This window comes from Homalodisca vitripennis, chromosome 1 (assembly GCF_021130785.1).
Source record: "Homalodisca vitripennis isolate AUS2020 chromosome 1, UT_GWSS_2.1, whole genome shotgun sequence".
NCBI lineage: Eukaryota > Metazoa > Arthropoda > Insecta > Hemiptera > Cicadellidae > Homalodisca > Homalodisca vitripennis.
Window position 1 is genome coordinate 97620668 of NC_060207.1, and position 24470 is coordinate 97645137.

The window sequence follows — 24470 nt, forward strand, 5'->3', positions numbered from 1 at the left end:
TTAGCTACACAAAACAGTGTATGAAACATGACTATCAGAACTACAGGGGCTCCACGTGTTCATTGATCCAGCACTCTACCTAGTTGTTGAGGTCGATAGAATTGAAGGAAAAAATGTTCTTAACCATCCATTTCTATATATTTCGTTTCTCCCCCATTTCTAACCTTTCACTGCCTTATATTTCCGGTTATATTATTAGCTATACAAAAGCAACTGCAGTTCAATAAATATATAACTTAATTAAAAGTGCCGATTGCCGAGCGGTCAAGACGTTGGACTTGGATTCTGAATTCGAATCCTGTCTGTAACCCTTGCACTTTTAGTCAGTACCATCGATCATGTACTGTATCGACTCTTCCCCTTTTTCAAATCAAACCAAATATCCTTTATTTCCATCAGACATGTAACATGCATTGGATTGCGTTATAAATATTTAAAAAAATACATGTACAGTTTTTATATCTATAAAATTATTATTGATCAATTATTAATATTTATATATTATAACTATTCTTTTATATATTATAACTATTCTTTCTGTTTGATAAGATCGTCGCACAGGCCAGTGGCCCATGAGGACGAGCAGAATAAGGAAATAAGGCATACAAGGAAATCGGCTTCTCCTTTAAAAAAAATCTACGGTCTTTTACAAGAAACCTCAATTTAAGAACGCAAAATTAAACATATAATAAATTACAACTTTTAACTATTTTGCAAACAAAAATGTTAACATCAAATTCTAATATGATGTTTAAATTATATATGCATTATTTTTATGAAATTAATTATATAATTTCCCATAAAAAACACCCTTCAGGCGGGATTTTAACTGATAAATCGTTCTTTTAACGCAAGTACTGAATTGTTAGAGTACAAGCAGTATAGACAGTAATTACTTGATTTTCACATCATATTTAACGCTGTAATTGTACTCCTTCGTATATTATTGCGAGCAATAATTTTATTTTAGTCTTTTAACGTAGTTAATTAAATATGTATGTTTTATAATCTCTATTAAAGGGAAACATAACATAAAACATAAAATAAATTTTCCCTATTCAATTTTTAGAAGAATCACTGGAATTCTGAGTTTAAAAAGCAATGACCATAAGCGATACTAGGCCTATCAAGTAAATTTCCTTCTAATTAGAATCATAATTCAGACAGTCCTCCTACCACGTTGCTGCTCAGTAATACTTCACCGACAAGCCTTCCGTGGGACGTTCTAACTGACAGCCATAACGAACCCGATGTCGTCACTTGTCCGCCGAGACGCCAGACTGTGTCAGCAAGGGCGAGCGCCTGAGGCTCGGTACGTACCCCGCCATTAGGCGTCATCTGCATTGATTACGCCCCTGTCCTGTAAGGGTTGCGCCCGCGGCGTACAGGGCGGCCGGGCACCTGCGTGGTTAAATATGCATTAGGCGCACCCGCGCGTCCACCTGCAACACTGTCGGAATTGGTGTAATCGGTGTCACACTTACCGGTCCTTTTGTTCGAATTAATTCGGTTTGTAATCTTCGGTAATTACTCATACGTTCCACGTGGATAGGTTCTAGGATCGATACGCTCATTAATTGCAGATGTCTCAGGAATTAAAAACATTAAAATACTTTTTGTGTTATTCACTAGTATCTAAACAACTTGAGGCATACAACGGTTTTAAGTTATGTAAATCACGCATTACAATAAAACTGATATAGTGTAATGAAAGATTATTTTTTATATCAGTAATATACTCTCCATATTAAACTTTGATTTATTTTTAAATACATAAAAGTATTTTCAAAAATAACAAGGGTTTTACGGACGTTTACAATCTGTAGGAGAAACAAAGGAACAGCAATACAACGTTTCTGTATCTGCAATTTGGTCCCTTCTTCAGATGGAGGACTAGCCTAACTCATAGACTAAAACCAGTTTAAGGTGAACAAATCATACCAATATGTTGCGACACGCAGGAGCCAGAAACAAACCTGCAGTAGGATATTGGACGTTTGCCATTGTTATATGTTAGAAAGAACCACTACATTTCGAGAATTGAAATCCACCCTCTTTTTCAGATGAAAAATAACAAATACATAAAAAAACTAAAAAAAGTGCGCAACATGATTACACAAAGGTTGAGTGGCAGTGGTGCAGTTTTTAATGTGTTATAACGATGGCAAATATCCGAAATCTTATTATTCTTTCAAATTCAATCGTCAGGAACTAATTTTAAACATACATGTTGAGTGAAAACTCCATCTCTAAAATGCACTCAGTAAAACCATAAGGAAGTCTAATCATAATAAATTGAATTATATAATACGAGTACAAGAGCTCAAACAAAAACATCGAACAACAAACAACCAGCACAGAACATTTATTTGGTTCTTAGAGTTTTCAATATTCAATACGCATCTGTCAGAGAATGTTTTCTTTAATAATTTGATAATGTTCAGTGACAGTTGTAAAAAACATAGCCATGTTAACTGTGCCATAATAATTGTCGTAGTACAAACGAAACTGAACAAGTAGGAAGACAAGTAGGTCAGGTGGATAGAGTATTGAGATAATAAAAGTAATAATTTCGATTCAAAATTAACGTAAAGTGGGAAATAAAATGCATAATACGTGTTGACTATTTTTACACTTTTTGAGTTTTCGCCCAAATGTTGGTTATCGAATTTGTCAAAAGTTTTGTATTTTTATCTAGAAAACGTCGTCAAGTATTAATGATTGGGTTTATGAAAAGCACTTGTACAGGTGGAACGAGTTCCCAAATTTGAGCGCGAGATGACCAAGGGCGGACCTGACTTAGTAGCGTACCGGTCCCGTCCGTAATCACACGTTGACCGCGCCCGGCCGCCCGATCCCTATCATAACGGCAATGTCCGAGCGACGACCGAACGTTAACGTTAATTATATAAAATAAAAAGACATAAAAATATCGCACAGCGAGGGAAGAGGTGGGGTGAAGCGGCTAAAGATCGGACAGGAAGACCGCTCCTTGTCCAAAATTGAATAGTTCGCCCCTAAATTACAGCGCTTTGTCAGCCGGCGTTCCACGGGTGTTTTATAATTACTGGTATTATGCATACAGATCTTACATAGCTACGGCAGGACGGCAATCAACATTTCTCTTGTCGCTCCTCGGCCAGGCACCACATTCCTCGGGAGTAACCCTCGCTCGACAAAGGGGTTGTAAGCATGTAGAATATCATAGGGTTTGATCGGTTAGTTTATATATTTCAGAGTTACAGCCATACAAGGTAGAGTACGCCACACCACAAGTCGCTTAACAAATCTTCCCTGAGTTTACATGCAACATTTCGAATCGTTATTCTACGTCACATCTATATGATTGTACCCAGTGTTTACAAATTAATTTATTCTGCACTCTTCTCATTGCAGAACCATGATACCATACATATAAGAACAATATAAGAATGATCGCTAACGCTAATGCAAACCCCACGGAGTGACATTTACCATCATCAAACTCGATGTTGCCTATATAGAAATAAACCATATTGCAAAACTTCATATCCTTACATTAGTTCGATCTCATATTATTGTGCGGACAGACACACAGATAGAAGTAAATTGTCAACTTCTTAAGTGATAACTTCCCTATAGGTAAGAAAAGTATAAAATATATTTTTAAATTTTTAAGTAAGGAAATACAATGATTTAAAGCAGGAAATTTGGGCCAGTTTTGTAACACGGCCCATATAAAAATGGTCTACATGTTGTTAACGATTCATTCTTTAAGGAAATCACATTTTTTATTAAATATAGTTAAGAAAATAGTGTTCATTGCACGTTTAGAAAACATTTCTTGTTATAAATACAAAGAATATTATTCCCAAGGTCTTTCATATATTAACTGAACAAAATTTAAACCCTTATCATTTACCGTTTTGGGGGGGGGGGGGGGGGCTTGATTGAAAAGTCTCCTGAGTTTTGTTTCAAATGTATACAACTACTCCTGAAATTATTAAAACTGTTGTTCTACGAGTGTTGTTTCTGTATTTTGCTGAGCGTAAGGATTTGTATATTAATGTAAAGGAATAATATTTTTAATAAAATGTTATTTAGAGAAGTTTGTATACATAAAAATAATATTATGCTATTCATATGTTTATTTTTAACAGTTTTAGGTAGGCTTAATTTTAATATGGCTAGAATTACAGCGTTTTTAAATTCCTACAATTCCTCATAAACTTAATTAACGTTTTCCAACTTACAGGAAAATTTACTTAAAGGACTAGTAATACTTTGGTTTTAAAATGTTCAAATATAACCCAACAAACTTGAAATTTGATGAACCAAGTAAGTGATTTCGTTGACAGAACATTTTTTTAAAACCTTTGTGAAATAATATTTAATACAAAAATTAATTGTCCTAAGTAATAATTGAATAAGAAGTATGTCACTTTCTAAGTCTATAAGTATTTAAATACTCTATTAATGTTTTATCCTCATCTTCAGCCGTCTGATTGGGTCTGATTACATAAATTCCTGAAAAAATGTGTTCATTAAATGACTGTAATTTCACTTTTAGTATTCATGGAAGTTATCTTAAAGAGCTATGAATTTAACATTACAGAATATTTTACAAACCCAAAATCGATTGTACCACGATAACGTTAATACGTGTTTTGCGAAATAATACTAATTCAAACACAGGACTATAATGTGACAATGAATAATAATATTTTGTCAGCACTTACAACCATCATTATGTGCAATATAGTTACAACGAGAGGATTGTTCAAGTTCGAAGAAGTTTCAGTTCTACCCTTTGACAGTTATTAAATGCAATAAGGTCGATAGTTACTAAGTTTTGGCTTATGTCGAGCGCAATAAATCGACATTTTCAGGGTAAACTCATCTTATTTTCGAAATGCAGTCATTTTAAAATTTAAAATTCTCACAAACTTTCTTCACACAGTACAATTATACGAAATAAAGAGCTCAAGGAAATTATAGACGTATCTGAAGAAAGAGATTTCTTGGTCAGCAGATGTCCCCCCTGACCAAACACAATCCCGAGTACGGACGATTCAAGTGACGCGCTGCGGAAATGCGGTTTTCCGCGAGAAATAACGGAAACAATCACCTTCCTGTTAAATTGTATTTGCTTCTCCCCACCCCCACCGCACAGCCGAGTTTAATTTCGTTTATTATCTCCCCTTCTTATAAACACCCTTCTAATTCCGCTTTTCCCAACTTGGAGCAAAGACAATTTTTCTCTTAGCCGAATCAGCGGGTCCCCCCCTCTCTCTCTAGAACGCAATTTCTGGCTTTCTTTTTTAAATAAAGAACTAAATTAGAAAGCATCTCGGTTATTTTTCCCCTCCGAGACTCCCCCAGACTCATTCATTGATATTCCAATCTCCTTTGTGGTGTAATTAATTTAACTGATGAGTTTTCCTTTCAAACCATTTCCATTTTGATACATTTCCTTTTGTTTTAACGACTATATATCCGTTCATCGGAAATTACTCTTCAAGTTATTTTTTTTCATATACGCTTGTCACACAATATTGGCCTTATGCAATTTAAAGTTTTCATACAAATAAAGTTCAAGCCCGAACAATTACTGTTAATCTTTATGGAAACACTATTATCATGTACTACTGTAATAAGTAACGATAGTAAATAGTACAGAAATATTCGGAACATACTAGGTATAATGTTTTACAATTAATACGTAGGTACAAGGTAATATGAGCATAATAATTTTGAGCACATAAGTGTGAGTACGTAATCACCATACCATATTTCATTAAATATCGTGTTAAACTGAAACATCAGCCGACTGAAATTGCTCTGAGCCATTAAGCGTGTATGCAATGTTTAGACAGTAAGAACCGTTGGTCTGACAGGGAGAACCGATAACATAGATTTAGTCATGACTCCGAACTGTTATAATTATGCTTTATTATACTTTTACTTTTAATATAATGAAACGTTACACAAGATTTATATGTTTATGTGCAATAAGTGTACCTGTGCAACTAGCTAGGACGTGTTATAAAAACTATGTTAACAGAAGCAATATAGTTTGCTTCTTTAGTAGCCCTACTATTTACGTGAACGGAATTTTTACGAATAGTTCGAGTTTAAAAAAATTTTATATTCTGTGCCGTTATTACCTGCTTGTAAGTTTATTCTATAGTTTTACGACAAAAGTATTCATGACAAGTTTAAATAATTTATTCGAAACTATTGAAGATGTGAGTTCCTTTACATGTACATATAAACATTTAAAGGTAGACTAACTAAATATACTATCGAGGAAATGATTTAAATTCTCTTTATACACCACAGATTTTGTTTTAATTTTTAATCTGAGACTACGTTTACTTACCTAGTCAATTAGCCATATGGGAAATTGTAAGTAATGAACAAATCCGCTCAAGCAAATTTTTTGCCATTAGCAAAAAATCAGATGTCCTGACTTTCAATAACAAGCCTGACTGAAATGTATGTAAATGTAACACTCCCATTACCAACTGCCCATTTCCAGCAGCAAAGTGTTCAACTAGTTTCTCTGTTAATAAAGTTTATTTTTAAAATCCCATCGCCTATGTGAAATAGCTTGATATAAATCTCATAAAAAGGTTGGGCGAAACTCTAATTTTCTGTAAAAATGTAACAGTTTATTTATGATTCATTGGTAGAAAACCTATCAATAAATGACTGAAATTGTGTTTTCCGAACACCGAAACAACTTTTTGATCTAGTTTCGTCAACTACAACACATATTAAGGTGTAAGTTACTAATACGAGTATCCTGTATAGCCTACGATGCTTTGATTTCGAAAGGTCCAAATCAATTACAATAAATATTAAAAACTAAGCAATATATTTTACGAATTACGTTTTATAAATACAAAAGTGCGTCGTACTGAAATCCTGTTTTCCTGGATAAAAATATCAAGTTATGTAACTGTGTTTTCAGAAAATTTTTTAAAAATTTTGTTTATTTTTTACACTTCAAATAGAGATAGATCTCTTGGTAGCCTATATTATTACTGGAAGTTTGCGATATAGGGCTCACAATCTGTACATAGTAGAGGAGTCGCTGGCCTACATCCGGGTGTGGGTTACAAGAACACCCTTTCAGTCCGTTTGCAGTACTAACTTGAAACAATATAGCTTTGACAAGCTAGTGTAGTATAGAAACTGATAGAACTTAGGCAAGTGATATCAAGGAAGAGCGAGTGTGGCTGCTCCTTGAGAGAATTGCTGGGCGATTTATAGCGAGCTTCAACGCCTTTTAAACCTCTTCGTTCTTAGGGTTTGAACGGCGGGTTAAGCTTCTAGACCTTCCTGTATCTGGTAAAGTATGTCAAGCTTTAACATTTTTCGCTATTATAATTTCTAGAACTAAGTTATTATCTGTAACTTTTAAATAAAATTACATTTTTACAAAACATAATTATTTTTATCTAAATGAGGAAAGTATCTTATGATTTTTATGCATGTATACAATATATTCTTTTGTCACATCGTATTCCAGTTTCCGGTCTGTATGTCCTACGTTTGGACGTCCTCGCCCTCACCACAGAAGACGACAGCGTAGCGCATTCAATTACTCTTCAGCTCTGTCTGAAAGGAGTGATTAGAACCTAAAACCTAGTCGATTAAAAGTTCCAGGGATGGTAATGACTAATATTGAACGTTGGCAGGAGCGCGCGCATTATGTAAAACAGCGGAGCGAGTGAGAGAGAGCGAGATAGCGCGCGAGAGCCCAGCGAGCTGGGATTAGTTATGGTCAAAACGGACACACAATGGGGCCGCGTCCTGCAGTCAATTTGGCCGCGATGTTCGGGTAATGGGGTGAAAAAATGAGGCTGCAAGACAAAGAAAAAACAGGGACGTCGGGAAAATATGTCGGGCCGTGAATAAGCGGGCGCGGGTCGGTGAGGGTGGGGGGCGACGTATGCATTATGTATTAGAGCAGTGCGGTGGTAATTATAGACAATTATCGAATGCCTGGAATTGCGCTAGACCTGGACGGGACAACCTAATTTTGTGGGAGAAATTGACTTTTACAAGGATTGTGAGTGTGATTCGTACATAATGCGACACCAAGTAGTATAAGGTGTGAATATATACAAGAAGAAAACCGAAACCTGAACGGATGACCGTGGTTAGTTAAAAAAATATGCTGGTAACGCCATTTAGTAAGTAAGAGTACGAGTAAGAGGTCATCTATACTCAATAATATAGCATACATAGTTGCATAGCATAGAGGTAAAAAACAGACAACTTATATGCAAGACATTCTTCATTGCAAATATATACTGGTAGAGGTAGAGAAACAAAAAATACGCAAGAAAGTACTTAATTGCCAAGTCTGGAGGACAATCATAATTGATAATTACTTGAAAAGCTGTTGGGCAGCACAACATGTGTGGGTGAATCTATGAAGCTCAGCAGTGTTAGAAGTTATGGAGCTATAATACCAGAAGACCATTTGTTACCTTTTAGCGGTAATAATATTTCAGCTTAGTGTCATTTTTTTAAAGACAACGTTAAAATTAGTTTAGTGACATAAAGGAAATTCAAGCCGTTCATAATTTTCAGTCAAAAATGAATTTTAATACAGGAAAAAGCGCCATTTTTTACGTATAAAAATGAATAATTGACCTATAAGTACGTGTTAAAACAATATTTTACATACACATATAACACTGGACTACTAAGATCGTTCCCCACGAAAGCCGTATATCCTAAGAGTCCACAGGGGGCTGACACCCCCCGCGTGGACTATGTAAATGAAGCGGCGCCAACAAATTGATTACTCACGAAGGTGGCTACTGCTCGACAACTGAAGGAGCCTGTAGTTAGTGTGTAACTCGGTAGAGGGCGCGTGAAGGAATGCAAGGGTGGCCGCTGGTAGGGTAATTATCAAGAAGAAGCACGGTAGCCGGGTAGCAGCGTGCTCAGACAATTATCCAGTACGTGAGCTGGATCCTGAGTGCCAGGTCTGGCCTGGACTACCCCAAGGTAATTGCTTCGGACTGTTATTTTTTTGTCACTGCCACAAGATCGCTGTCATTCCTGAGATGTTTGCCACCGTAAGTGCTCCCCTATTTCCAAGCCTCCTTTACTTGCGCAGGAACTTACTTCTTAATTGTTAAAAATTATATGCAATTAGCCTACTAATGAATATAGATGAGGGGAATTAATTTTGGATTAATACTTTAATGTACATAGATTAAAATTTCTCAAGATGTTGACATTAATTCCTCCAATTCTCAACACGACCGTTCCTAAACGTTTTTCTCTTTCATGCTAACTGATATACATTTAAGGTAAAAATAAACGAATATTGCAATTCTAGCAGACATTTTTTAAACAATAGTTTCATTTGTAGTGACGCTTCTGCTAAGCAACTGTTATTGATTGTAATTTATGTTACTGTAATTTATACAATTTGACGGAGAACACTAGAGATGTGAAATCAAACTAAAATTAGACATTTACTGTGAATCAGTCCTAAGTTTAAACATATGCTGGATATCCAATTTTCATAAACAAAGCTCTTATATAATAAGAAAATAATCAGTAGTTTAATAATAATCACTGGGACAACTTGAAGAAAAATATAGTGTCCGAGAGGTTCCCATTGAAAAGTAAAACACAGTCTAGTCCACAGTCCAGAAGTTAAAGACCCAAAGTACCTGTATTAATGATAACATCACCGGCCGCCGCCCGCCACTAAAGACAGACGGTGGAGAATTTCCTGTGCCCCAGATGACCTCTGTGTTTATCGCAGTGCGTCAGACGGTTCTCCGGACCAGAGTTGTGTGATGGTAGATCGTGTATATCCTGGTGTGTGAACTACCTGGAAGTGGCGGTGACTGTTGTGTGATAATCTATAATTTGCCAGTTAGGTCATACTGCCTTGACTCCACGGTCGCTGCCCTGCCCCGTGTTTAACAGCCAAACTTTTACTCAACCCAGCCATATAATCATGAACCGCTCCGTACCTAGAACGTTCTGTCAAGTAGCCTTTTCATATAGAAATCTTTCTGGTGTGAACCTGTTAACTAATTGACAAAGACGCTTCGGGAAACATTGTGCAATCAACACGTAATTGAAATAACCACCGAAGACTCAATACATTTTGATTCATTATAATTTAAAATAGTTATCGTATCAGTTCAGTACTAAAATTTAATTTCAAACATACAATTTGCATCAAAACCGTATTATGTCAGAACTTTTTGCATATCCTACCTGAGCTATAAAACTTCGTTCTATGAATTAACTTGATATTCTTGGGAACTTACATATTTATTTTAATGCGAATACGAATAAAAGTTTATGCAATGGGTGCAATAGCTTAATAAGTAGGACACAGCTTGTAACTTACTCTTACACTTATGTACACATATATTTAGCATGTGTAAGATAGATTCAAAGTTTTAAGTGGAATCCGAACCTCATAAATTATAGGTTTGCCAAATCAAAGAGTCTCTGTCTAATCTGATCCAATATAAATATCATCGAACGGCGGTGAGAGTCAACGTTAGCAATAATAAACAGGCAAATCAGAACCTCACACCAATCTTAATCTAATCTCATCCAATACCAATACCATCTAACAGCGGTGAGAGTCAACGTTAGCAATAATAAGCTGGCAAATCAGAGCATCACACCAGTCTTAGTCTAATCTGATTCAATATCAATATCATTGAACGGCGGTGAGAGTCAACGTTAGCAATAATAAACAGGCAAATCAGAATATCACACCAGTCTTAGTATAATCTGATACAATACCAGTATCATCTAACAGGGGTGAGAGTCAACATTAGCAATAATAAGTAAGCAAATCAGAACCTCACATCAGTCAGACTAATTTGATCCAATACCAGTATCATCTAACAGCGGTGAGTTTCAACGGTAGTAATATTTAACAACCAAATCAGAACTTCACACCAATCGAAGTCTAATCTGATCCAATACCAGTATCATCTAACAGCGGTGTCAGTCAATGTTAGCAAAAATAAGTAAGCAAACCAGAACCTCACATCAGTCAGACTAATTTGATCCAATACCAGTATCATCTAACAGCGGTGAGAGTTTCAACGGTAGTAATATTTAATCAACCAAATCAGAACTTCACACCAGTCTTAGTCTAATCTGATCCAATACCAGTATCATCTAACAGCGGTGTCAGTCAACGTTAGCAAATAATAAACAGGCAAATCAGAACCTCACACCAATCTTAGTCTAATTTGATCCAATATCAGTATCATCTAACAGCGGTGTCAGTCAACGTTAGCAAAAATAAGTAAGCAAACCAGAACCTCACATCAGTCAGTATAATTTGATCCAATACCAGTATCATCTAACAGCGGTGAGTGTTAGCAACAGTAAGCAAACCAGAACCTCACATCAGTCAGACTAATTTGATCCAATACCAGTATCATCTAACACTTCACACAGGCAAATCAGAACTTCACACCAGTCTAGACAAATCTAATCCAATACCAGTATCATCTAACAGCGGTGGTAGTCAACGTTAGAAATAATAAACAGGCAAATCAGACGTAAAACTATTAGTTCAGAGAGAGTAGACGTTTAGAACTCACTAAGCTAACCACTACTTAGACCGTATCTTTGATATATGTTTTTTAAACGTAAGTTATAAAGAATACAAATAAGTAGTATTATGTATAAATAGAAAAATAATAATAAATTCTGCCTAGAATTACGTTATAGTAATATCAAACTCCTAAATTTTAGTTCTATAAGCAGTTCAACATCCTTGATTACATGACCCTGAATTTAGCAGACTGTTTACTGCATCACAATATGGGGGGGGGGGAGGGAGGGCTCAAATTAAGTTCTTCTAAATTGCTAACGATAAGGAAAACCAGATTAAATATTCTATTACTCGACAAATCATATTACACTTGTACTGTCAAATTCCAAATCACTCAATGAATGAGTTCAGTAACACACAATAAGTACTATAATCATGAATTTTTATTTCAGAATAACAGAACATTGAACAGTTTTTCAGTGATGCACAATTTATGAGCTCGCTGTCACGCGCTCACTCCAGTTCCTCTAATGCTGTCTAATCGCGCGCATTCAACCATGTCAACATCTCTCGCCGTTATAAATCGTCTCTAATTAATCGCGAACTTCAGTCCGCATTAGAGTTATTAATGACGTCATCAGCATCTGACTGCTAATCAGAGGTTATACTGCTGCTGACAGGTTATAATCAGAGGTTATACTCATGCTGTACGAGCGGTGATCATTCGACCAACGGTAACTCGGGACTCAACACCACCGGCTGTCTATTGTTTTACAAGTCTTTTTTAAATAAAAATGTTTAGCTGACAAGAAGATTTTTGTAACGACATCTCTTGCCATTAAATTACTGGATAAATGTTATGCTCGAGGGTAGTTTAAACATTTTATTCTGAGTCAAATTTGTTACAGTTCCGAATTCAAATACAAAACGGTGTCAGATAGCTGAAAATATGGCAACGTAACAAGAATATTTTGTAAGCAATTGTTAAATGGAACTGTCCAAATGAATGAAAGTAAACTACCTTCTGGCAATACTCCGCAGCTGAATAACAGTATGTGGTTAGTCATTTAGACCTTAATGGGTAGAAACCGAAGGAAGCCACTATATTGCATTATTATACTATATTGATATTGCACTGCTAAAAGCTAGACATAAAACGTCCATATATAGGTTTTACTCTGGGATATAACTTATATGACTCGCACAGACAACTACGAAGACGAAATATTTAAAAACATATGTAATATCAATATTGTATAAGTATTCTTTGTTCTGAAACAAGGAAAGGTCATCGTTTTCAATGACAACTCATAATACTGTATTTTCATTGCAGCTTAGAATATAAAACAAATATTTAATAAACCTCCTGTGTAAGAGTATTATTGTTAATAGAATAATTATACAGTATTTACAGGCTTGAAAATGTATGTCATACATTTTACTAAAATATAAAGAATAAATTAACTCTTTTAACAAATTGCATTGCCAATAGTAATATTTAAATCAACTGTATATTTATAAACAAATTGGATAGTACAAATAGAAGCCTAGTAAGTTACGTATTGCAGTCCACGAACCCCTGCACGTATTGCAGTACACGAACGCCTGCACGTATTGCAGTACACGAACGCCTGGACCGATGAATGAAGAGCGACCGCGATGAAAGGAACCGTTTCCCAAACAAGCACAGACAACCTGAAGACATCCCGGGGTGCGGAGTGGGGTAGCCACAGACACACTGGGGGTGCTGTAGAACATCCCGCCCGCGCACCGGGGTATCCCCTAATGGAAACAATACATCACCTTTCTGGAAAGGGTTTTAGGTATTAAAATATTTATAACGACCGATTTAATTGGTTTGTTGTTAGTAAATGAGGAGAAACAGCTTTTATATATTAGTTCCTGGCCACTTTGTTCCTTTCGGCTTTCGGAATTTATAATTTTCTCTTTCAATCCGCCGCAACCAATATTTCTGTTTCCTTCTTTATTAGTTGTTTTAAAAATCATCTTGTATTGAAAATTTGTAACTCGGTCTTCCTTTTATGTCTAATAACTTATGAAGGATAATACTTATACTCTTGATTTTAATTTTTTCTCATAGTTTTATTTAGAGGAAGACAACTTGTACGCAAACCTCCTTGTAAAACTTCTATAAGCTAGTTAAGCTTAATTAATAATAATTAATCAGATGTTTAATTTAGTTTCAGACGTATTCACTTTTATTGTGAGTTTGTACGCGCACATTGTATTTCGTTTATTTATTTATGCTAGAGTAAGAACCGACTGATTAGCCCCAAAAATGTATTTGTAATTAATTTAATTCTTTTAACCACGTCAATTATCGTACTACTTTTAGCTCTGTTCAAATTCTTCATAGCCTACATCATTTACAGAGAAGCTAATTATGTAGATTTAAAAAATCGTTGGATTTAATGGCTAAAGAGATTTTGTGCTCAACGGTTAACTGTATAGTAATCTTTAAGTTTAAAATTGTTGAGTACGTTAACTAAAATACAAAACCATAGTAGATAATGTGCCGTCCCATTAATGGTTTAATTTATACTATTGTTTTGGATGAATTAAAATAATGAAATAATCAAGTAACCTCTCAAAATAAATATCAGAGGTGGACGCATCAGTTAACTAATCGTCTTGTTATTACGGTAACACTAAAGGAAAATAATTACAACACAATAATTTAAGATGAAGAGAGCAAGGATGTTGCGGCGACTATAGTAGAGCGACAATACTGCCAGTGATTTCCATAAACATAACCGAGTAATTCATCATTTCAGTTCCAATCTCTATGTAAATGCGGAGCAGATGCTCCTATAGCTGTGGCGGGCGGCGTCCATATTCCACACACACTACGGTACATGGACTGTTGTCATTCTTTGGTATACGGTTGATTGCTTCCAGCGTAACGCGCAACGGTCACACGTGTACGAGTGGTAGCATCGTGTACTGGTTGTGGTTTCGGTGTCCGCCGGCTTAATAGTGTATTAGAATTCTAATATTCGACTACGCGTAATGTTTTCGTTAACATCAAAAGCTGAATTTATCAACCAGTTAACAATAGAGTGTATTTATAGATTATTAATGTGTCTAACTTCCAGCGATGCATTAATGTATTTTTTTAATAAGGGACGAATATTTTTAACGCTCAAAACTTTGTAAATGCTATTCCACATAATATTAGTCAGGTTCATGAATTTCTTCAGGTTGCGTTGCATTGAGATATGATTGATTGATGGAAATATAATATGTCTAGTAATGAAATGAACGTGTGTAAATAAACGTAAATGTTACACGCTTGTAATAACTTTTCCTTTGGTATCTTATCGTACGAGCTTTGTGGTATTTTGTAAAGCCTCCGAAATGGACATACAGCTGAAAGGCCCTGTTGAGATATAAGGTTTTATTTTATCAATATGAAGAGATAAATTCAATTAAAACATTTGGCCTTATAAAATGTGACTAAACTTTTACTTGCTTACGTACTATAACTGTGGTTAGTAACTACGCAATAAGGTACAACATTGGTATGCCCTTTTAATTTTAATACAAGTTGACCGCTTACTTAAATTTTACTTCATTCATTATATCAAAGTATTATATATACTTCTTTGTCCAAAGATAAATAACTCACTTTTACTTGTTGTATATGTGATAATGCTACAATGGGGTTTAATCGGATTTTGTGCAAGCCATTTCTTCTGATATACTCGTACTTTGTATTTCTTTAATGTACCCAGATATCGTCGTCACTCCTCGCGACAGAAAGAGCGCCAACTGAGGCAGTAAAGCCGCGGACTGGATGCTGTGGACAAATGTTGGGGTTTTATCGCATGTCTGCCGTACATAAATAACCGAGGTCGCATCCTATACTTACTGCGCTGTTGAGAGCGCCGACCCCCTCATTACGGAGGGCCAGTCCGAATCTCGACCGTTTTTTTCTCGGTTTCGCCAAACTTTCGGAAACCCTCTAACTGCAATAATAGGCCCAAAGTAGTTGTCCCTGCGCGACTGTACCGCCAATCTGTATTTAGGGTTTGTTTACTGTTTTGCAGTCCCTTAGTTTTTTTGTACAACATTGTCTTACAGGAGTAATTGACATAAATTTGTTAGACCTAAGTTTTGTTTTTATTATGCTTTCGAGAGACTGTTTGTTAACTGAAAATGTTTTATAATCTCTGCGCCCAGATCTAAGAATTAAAATTATGTAGGGCCTACACTTGATACAGACTATCATGACTGTAATTTATGCTCTTTATTTGTACTTTTACTGGTCATATATGTACTAAATTTGAAGTTATCATCAATTGCATTTATTTTTAATTCCTGTAAAAACTATAAATATCCAATTGTAGGATTGCACTTTTAGTTCCTTTTCAAAATAAAATAAATTAAAAATCACATTAAAGTACTACACTTTAGTACTATGGTTGCAGATATTTTACGTTAATAAGGAAAAGCCCTTATTGACATTTCCCTAACTATTCTCGTGTAGATAACATGGTAGTCTAAGTAGAGAGGTTTAATCATTTGCCAAACTATTATGAACCCATAAAGCATTCATATAGCTCTTAAAATTGATATTTCTTCTTATAAGTTTAACGTGAGTTCGAAGAATGTAAAAACCTGAAATGATCTATATTGAGCTTTGGATGATTATGAACCTCGGTTCGTGTTTTACATATGAATAATAAACACTTGATTTTGTGCGCTATTGGAGAAAATATAAATTTTAAGTACTGTGTGAAAATTTTACAATTTTCTATATTTTACAAGTTATAAACAAGGAACTGAAAGCTGAATTGAGGATATAAACAGATTTCTTATTTTCACATGTAACCTCACCGTTAACAAGAGTTGAAGTCTGACGTCGAAGAATTGTTAGATAAGGATTTCTGAAAGATTCTTAGCTTGAATCCACAGGTTATAAAGACAAAGAACAAGGTAACGTATGACTGGTTTCCGTGAACACATAGTTGAGAGGTAAACATTAGAAAATATAGTATCACATCCACAATAAAGTTATTGTTTTTGTAAATATTAACGTAGATGATAACAATGTAAATCGGAAAACCGTTTCCTAAATAAATAAACTCCAAACAGATTTTGTTCACTTCATCGTATGTTCAATAAATAAAAGGAAGTCAACTTTAATGTCAAAGCATACAAAGACTACACCAAATGTGTAAAAATCCACCCATACAATAATTTTAACACATAACTGATCTCTATAGTTTTACTAGGGATGTGCAACAATTACACGTGCAAAGCACCGGTATAGTTGACCAAGATTACAATTTGACTGTTCCCCAGAATTAGTTACAGTAATCTTATCTGTGAACATAAAAACTTGAAATATAATTTGAGGTATCTTCTACTTGTAACTGTTAGACGGTGACATTAATCACAGTGTTTTATCTCATTGGTAACATGGAAGACAAGCTCACTGTAGTAGACTGTCGGGGGAGGGGAGGGGAGGGATGAGTATGTCTACATTACTCTATAAACTATCCAATCACGAGTGGTTGGAATCAGATTAATTAAAATACCGTCAGAGCATCGGGCCGAATGTAAATGTGCCAATAAACCGTGCATAACTGGCCGGCGTCGTGCATGGCCCGCGCTCATGCATGTACATGCGCCGAGCGCCATCCTCATGCATATTTCACCTGCCGCCTGTCATTGTTTACATGCAACCTTAACACCCCATTTGTTTACCGCTCCTGCCTCTAGTATTGTTTACGTTTTCATTTCCCAGCCCCAATTGTAAAAGCGAATTTATAATTAGTGGTTTTTTTTAACAATTTAACTTTTAATTTACTCTAGAGAAAGGTCGGCCTTTAATGAACAGTACGTATCAATTTCAGCGAACTTTATCGTCGTGTAAAGTCTCTGCTTTTTATTCCCGAGCAATAAACAAAACATTTAAAATGTTTACTAGCGTTATTGTTTAATGCTAAAACTAGTAAGAAACCTGAAATTTTATTTGTTGTAAACTTCGGGAATAGTATTAATAATTGGCGATTGTGCGGTCTAATTTAATTATCACTATATAATTATCAAATTTTTCTTATTCTATAAAATGTTTTCGAATCATTGGTAATTCACATTTTAAGTAAATTGGCTGTTATTTCAGTATATATAAGAATCATCAAAGTTGTTTGAATTTACTCCTATTTTTGTTGATATATCTAAAACCAATCAAAAATAAATCCATGGCTTCTAACAATCAAATTATTTTAGACACAAAGAGCAATCAGCATATATAGTATGCATACGGTTTTAATTCGTAATACAAACGAATGAAAGTAAACTGAAAACATAAACGTTAATATTATTTATGAGCAAATAGGTTTTCCATAATTAAGCGATAGTTCGCTTAGTTTTATGTTTGTTGGAAATAATACTGCTTTATTAAGAATTGCAGAATCGATTACCATTCTTTCGTTTGTAGAATAAACATTTTTATATTTATTTTATATACATATATATTAACTGTGTAATATAAAAATGTAACAAAGTAGTAAACCAATAACATTAATCTTTAGATATATTCTGATTGTGCAATGTCAATGTATCCTAAGCATTAGTTATTCATTAATTAATTGTTCACTAGTTAATAAATAAGTTTATAATTATCAGAAAGTGATCTCATATGGATATATTTATTTAAATATTAAAATATACGAACTTTAGATATTTGTGGCACAGCCGCAAGTCTAGAAATGAAATTAATATCTTAAAAGTAATTCCCTAATGATATATGTATTTAATACTAAAAAAAAATTGTTTCTGAACATACTGTCGAATGTACAAAAACTTTGTCAGATCACAGTTTTGGGATAATTATTTATTGATCTTAGAACTTTAACTTTTATATATACATATATGATGTCGTTATACACGTATAAGTATAAAGACATCATTTTATCGTTATTGCAATAGCTAATAATTCAATAACTTAATGTTTAACAGTAATAAAAAACAAAACAATTATAAGAAATTTATATTTTAGTTTTTCAAGTCTCAACAAACTAATCTGAACGTGCCCAAACTTAGCACTAGCGAAAATTTTACTGCACACTTGATTTTGAGGTTTTTAAACATACGTAATAAATGGATCCATTTTTATATAACCTCTTCTGAAAGTAATAAACTACTATATGTCTGAATAAACTTTGGTGGAATTGTAAATCTTTTATATATATATATATATATATATATATATATATATATATATATATATATATATATATATATATATATATATATATATATATATATATATATATATATATATATATATATATATATATAAACTTACCCGGAAAAGTTAAAAGCAAACCACTTCATTGTAGTAAGAAATGATTGAAAACGTACTTTAAAGGATTATTGGGTTAAAAAGGTAACTCTCTTCATGTAACTTAATACATTTTTGCTCTTGGGCCACACAGGTCATGTAATGACGCGCTTCAACGCATAATATTCAATAAATAATAATAAAAGGGTAATCTTGGTAATCATGGTGCCACGGATGCACTGAACGATATGAAGAGATGGGACATCTTATTTTAATACTACATGCTCTCTATTAATGACTGAATACTTTCCGGTTTTCAAATGCAAATCCTAACCAACCTAAAACACTGCTATAATGATAGTCCAGGAAGTTAAATTCATGTCGTAAACATTAAAAATTGGGGCTTACACTTAATGCAAATTTTTTATTTTAAAAGTGATGGTTGAATTTTATCTTTAACATACGATGAACAAGTAGGCTATTAATTTGAGTACACAAAAATCACAGGAAACAAACATAAAACAATTAACTTTACAAGCGCTTTTTGAATTTCTAGCATGTAATGAAATATCGGAACAAAAATGTTGTCACTTTTCAATTATTTAGAAGCAGTTTTAAATTATTTGAGAGAAATTTCTCTTTATACGATGATATTCCAACAATATTCCAAGTATTATCTCTGAACTGCATTTAATTTAGATGCAGTTGTCTTCATAAACCTGATTTAATTGTGATATATAACTTTAATATTACTGGGTATGCAAATTGACCCCTCTCCCTCTGTCTATTAAATGCTGTGATGATGAACGATGGTTTTAATTGGAGATATTTTCATATTACTTATCATATAAATAAGGAGGTTTCTAAACTACAGCAAGTGCTTAGGAAGCTATATTCAGAGTTTTTTTTTTTTTTCAGTAAAACTACTTTTTCACATCAGATAATACGTCTTCGTCTTACAATCTGAAAATAGCTTACAATACTATATGAAGATTGTGAGAATGAATAATCCTCAATTAAATACATTCTGCTGAAGACACAATGTAAATTATTATTGCGATGTCTCTGTATCACTTCTGTCTGGTAAATTTGAGCTTAGTTTCATATATTTGTATTTTATATGCGGCAAGGTTATTTTGTCTGCCTGTTATAAAATATTACCGATGTTACAGTGCTGCCATTGTGTCTCATGTCATTTTATACTTAGAAGAATGTTAGATTACTGTAAACAAATGATTGATGTTTTACTAAATGAGGAACAAACAGTTTATTTCCAATTATATTAATGATAAATTTTCAAATTAAAATTTACTTGTTATATGACGAAGTAAATATTGGTCTACTTCAGTACTACGTACAATTAAAAACTACCTGGCATCCTAACGAGTTTATCCAAAATAATAATAAACATAACTCACCACTCCAGAGCCATGCAGTCGAGGGCGGAAGCGTCCAAAGGCACACAACAACCACAGAACAGTCGCCTAAAGCTACCCAGAGATCAACAAAATGCGGCGGAACCGATAAAAAAACAAAAAAGCACAATTTGAGGTTAGGTCGAACAATAACACGGATGATAAACGATCTGAACAGCTGATGTCACCGATAACGGCGGCCTAGGAGGCGACAACAAAGACAAAAACAGCTGACACCGGTAATAAATAAGATTTAACTCGTTCCATATTCCCCAAAGGACATAAGTCTATGACTCGGCGAGTCGACGCCTGCAACGAAGCCCTTAGCGATTCTGAAGGAGAGTCGGCACCGGCGGCCTCGAGAGTCGTAATTGCTGTTCTCCCATTGGTCCGGCCAGCTCGCCTCCTATTGGTCAGCATCGTACAGGTGGACTTACAAAATAAAAACTACTCTTCTTGCATTCCTTAAATGCCAATCGTATCATAGAGCTTGAATGCTTTCCAAATTAGATCAAACGACGCGCTGTTTCGCCCAAGACTTGTTCTTCGCTGTAATTGATTGTACAGTGCTAGTGATTGATTTAGTGTGATTTAGTGATATGTTTCCGCGTCTCCTGTGGGTGTGACGAGTGCTTCCATTTTATAGTGTCACTTGCGTTTAGCGGTGTCTGTTTCATACCATACAGTACTCTGTTTGTCCACTGCATACAACTGTCTTTCACACAACTTTACATAAGTTTTGTTAGGCTGAAAAAATATCGTATTGAATTTGTTAAGTGTTATTTATAATTTAAAATAATATAATAATTATTAAGATTTTAATAAATTCTCACTATAAAACAAGCTTCATTAACAATTAAGTTATTAAACTCTTCCATTTCAAAATTATATATTATTTTACAAATTACAAGTACCAGTATTTGACTTATAGAGACGTAAGCATTATTAGCAAATCGGCTACATTCTATGGGATGTGTTCCCCATTTTCTTATTATATTACAATTTATTTAGCTAAAATAAAAGTGAATTTGTAAGAAAACATGAAACAGTTTAAATTTCTAACCAGACTTATTACATATGCTACAACTGATAATAACTTTATTTAACGAAACAGCTTACAAACATACTTCCATTTTGCTTGGAATAAGGATACTAATGCAGGGACACTTTTTAAAATATCTATTACCTAAAACATATAGAGTAAAGTTAAATAATATATTTTTTGATAACTACTAGATTTGTGACCTAATTGGGGAATGTTCAATTTATAAGCGTTCAACTAAGGCATACAATGACACAGCAATAAACGTCATCCTTTTATTAATATGTTGTGTCTACCATTAACTTACAACATTCAAATTATACACATTTCCTTTGAGACTAAAATTAAAACATAGCGATAAAATACGGGTTGTATTCGTATGTAGACCATGGAAACATCTATATCGAACAGTGTTGTTGCAACCATCTGTCACCAGTGTGTATCCTAAACGGATAAGTTTAAATGTATAGTTATTTTACAAAAACAAAAGTAATTTTTAAATCAAAGGTGTTTATTACATGTACTAGTACAATTTATAAAGTTGCCTTTTCTAGCATTTAACGATCAGTAACTAACATACGATTTTAATAATTAGGGTAATAAATGGAATATATTTATGTACTTAGGATAACTATTCTACAATTTAGCCTATATTTATAAAAAATTTCAACCCAACGGAAAAAATCAAGATTATAACTTAATATAATAAGGTATATGCTAAAAATGGTAAATCCAAAGAAACATTTCCGAGTACCAAATATAGTGGTATAAAATTACAAGAAACAAATAAAATAAATATTTCTACTTTTAAAATATTTATTTATGCCATTATAACCATATAGTAAGTTATTTTAAAATTCCTAGTAATTGAACAATACTCAACCATAGATTTTGAATCGTACGACGAGGTCTCAATGGAGAAAGTGTTATACATGTTAGTCCAAATTTTATATTCATTCGCCTAAGCATTCATAATAACACCATTATAAAATAAAGTTATAATAAATAATTATTTAATTTAGGAAAAAAATGTATATATATATATATATATATATATATATATATATATGTATATATATCTACATACATACATACATAGACCCATCTAGAAAGAGAACTGTAATATCAGGTCGAATTGTAGCACATATCCTCAAAAATTATTTCAATTTGGTTTAGCTAAGATATGTTTCAAAACATAAATCCCATAAGACATTATCTTACAACAGTTAATGTCTAACATCCCAATTCAACAAGTAGGCAGAAGAAAATATCCTTGCCATGTACGTAGAGTACAACAAATTGGGGAGTTTGACGGATTCCTTTTTAGAAGGATTTAAAATGTAACGTAATGGATGTAATGTAATGTTGTTTTGTGTATGTACTCAATATTCGGCAGAGTTCATTGGTAGTTTACTCAGTTACAAATCCAGACGCATGTTGCTTTATATTAGTTCCTAACTAACAAATTAAATTATATAACAGTAAATTAATTATCTTCTATAAATTTAGTTTTTCATTGACTTGTATTGTAAATCACATTTAAATGTTTGACATTTTCCCCATTAAACGTGATGCAATTTTATTTTCATCACTTAAGACGGGGATTATACTTTATTTCCACCCTGTGTAGTATTTTTCAGCAATGTTGAAACAGGTGTATGAAACAAGAGCAGCTGTTCTGATCCAGCATTAAAAAATTTATTGTTTTAATCGAAATGAGTGACCACAAGTTCCGTACTACAATATTCTTTGATAGCATAGTGTATGGCGTATAAATGTAAATAATAAAAAATTTATAAAGTAAATTAAACGTGTTGTTGAGGTATTAACACTTAGTCTCTAGTCAGTGGTCATGGACGGATAAACAAACACGCATATTCGTAAACTGATTTTTTGAGATGTTTTCCAAATCTTGACAACTAAAATGAATTTTGTATGAAAATCTCAAACTGTATTTTTCATCCCCACGTAACTTTTCAAAGGGATAAAGTTGTAATGAGCAAAGGGATAAAGTGGAAATCAAACATAGAGGTAAATATTCTCCTATAATCCGCTTTAGTATCATATATAAAATGGCGTTACAATAACCTGATCGCTTTGTAGAAATAAACATTACTTTGAAACTTAAATAATACTTTAGCAATAGACATTACTAAATGATACAAAACTTCAGCGTAACAGGTTTAATATTTATTAATTAACGAATTCGCAATCGTTTACGCTGCATGAAAGTACACCACACCACGAGCGCAACAGCCTTCGCTGAGGTTACATTCAAAATGTCAAAACTATATTATTCAGCTCAATTTATATAAAACTAAATTATACAGCTCATATAAATCTGGAGATGTCCTGCGGACAATTTTACAAAAAGAGTTGACACAAAAATGATGCATCATAGAACACATTCTCGTAAAAATTTAAAGTCTACGTACGAAATCTTTCTCGACATGCCACATGACATATCGAGATTTTTATTAATTAATTTGGGTTTCACAGCAGTTTTTAATTGATAAAAGTTTACACACACATCACCAAAAGATGTTTTTGTATGTATGGTGATACGTGTGTCACATCATTTCTAATGGGTGTAGTTTTCTTATTTACAAATTTATTTAATCTCCTATTTACTCATTGCCATCCTTATTACCCATAATACCAATGTAAATATATTCTCTAACGCTCAGAAGAATCCCATGGAGTGACATGCATCACCATCGAACTCTGTGTTGCTCATACAGATATGAAGCTTCATGCATAATTTCAAGTCTGTAGGTCAGATCGTTTTTTATATATCCTGTGGGCAGACAGACAGAAATTTTGCAATTTTGCCAGCCCCACGAGTGATAGGCTTCGCTAACCCTCAGCCAACTAACATAATTATGTAATATTTTCTCCACATAATCAGTAAATAAAATATTTTAAAATACTATTTATATTAGTAGTAGGGTGAAAATATGTCAATCTTCCTCAATTGCACCCAAACTTAATTTTTCTTGTAGTATGCTACTCTTATATTTTATATTTTTTAACTTCGTAATCAATCAAGATAACAATTTTATTTTTAAATTAAGAAAATAATATATTATTTTAGCTTTTAGAATCAAGATTTACAGAAGGCGAAGAGTCGCAAATTACACC

The 24470-nt window shown here is 33.7% G+C and overlaps 1 protein-coding gene across 1 annotated transcript in view; it reads right to left on the minus strand.

The window, feature by feature from the left end:
* The window catches only part of LOC124367341 (transcription factor AP-2-epsilon), a 142271-nt gene extending 121647 nt beyond the window's left edge, over window positions 1-20624 (minus strand). Inside the window, exon 1 of the mRNA XM_046824098.1 lies at window positions 20291-20624. The gene's annotated coding sequence lies outside the window, so the exon portion shown is untranslated. The remainder of the gene's footprint in view (window positions 1-20290) is intronic.
* Window positions 20625-24470: the final 3846 nt, after the last annotated feature.